The sequence below is a fragment of the Cyanistes caeruleus genome, unplaced genomic scaffold (assembly GCF_971803275.1).
Source record: "Cyanistes caeruleus unplaced genomic scaffold, bCyaCae1.hap1.1 HAP1_SCAFFOLD_212, whole genome shotgun sequence".
NCBI lineage: Eukaryota > Metazoa > Chordata > Aves > Passeriformes > Paridae > Cyanistes > Cyanistes caeruleus.
Genome location: NW_028255998.1, coordinates 32,501 through 33,276, shown reverse-complemented (window position 1 = coordinate 33,276; position 776 = coordinate 32,501).

The following is a 776-nucleotide window of genomic DNA, read 5'->3' as shown; positions in this document are numbered from 1 at the left end:
GCCCCGCCGGGGTGCCTCCCCCCCAATTGCTGCCACCCTCGGGGGAGCGTCCGCCGGCGGGGGCGCGCCTGACACATCCGCCGCCGCCACCGCGGCCGTCCTGACTCGGGGCCCGGGGTTTCCCTCAGCAGCCCGGCGCTGCGCCCGAGAGGACCGCCGCGGCTCGGCCCGTGGCCCCGCCGGTGCGGGAGGGCGAGGGGCGGACCGGCCGACCGAGTGACACACCTCGCCGCGGCGACCGCACCGACCGAGAGGGGCCCGGCGACGGGGCGAAGAACGTGTCTCCGCCGCCGCCGCCGCGCGCCCGACCCGGCGGCGGTCCCCGCGCCCGCGCGCGCGCGCGGGCGGGCAAAACCCTGGAAGCGACGCGCCCCGGAACGCCCGGGGGAAGGGGAACCCGGCCCTCCGAGCTCTCCTCTGCCGTGCGGTTCGCGAGGGGCCGTTCGGCCCCGGGAGCGGGACACCCCCTGGTGGTTTTTTTTTTTGCCGGGCGGCAAAAAAAAGAAAAGCGGTCCCGCTCCTCCGCCGCGGGAAGGGCCGGAGGAGCCGCCTCCTCCGCGCCCCGAAGGCGCCCGCGCGCCTCCGGGAGGAGGGGGGCCGTGCCGAGCACCCCCCTCCCTTCTCTTCCCGCACGCGGGACACGGCTTCTCGCGCGCCGCCGCCGAGGAAGCGAGAGAGGCCCGGGACCCAACGCCCGGGAGAACTCGGGCCGCGCGCGCCCACGCAGGGCCGCCGCCCGCGCGGCGTCGAGCGCCGACGACCGGCGTTCGGCGGCG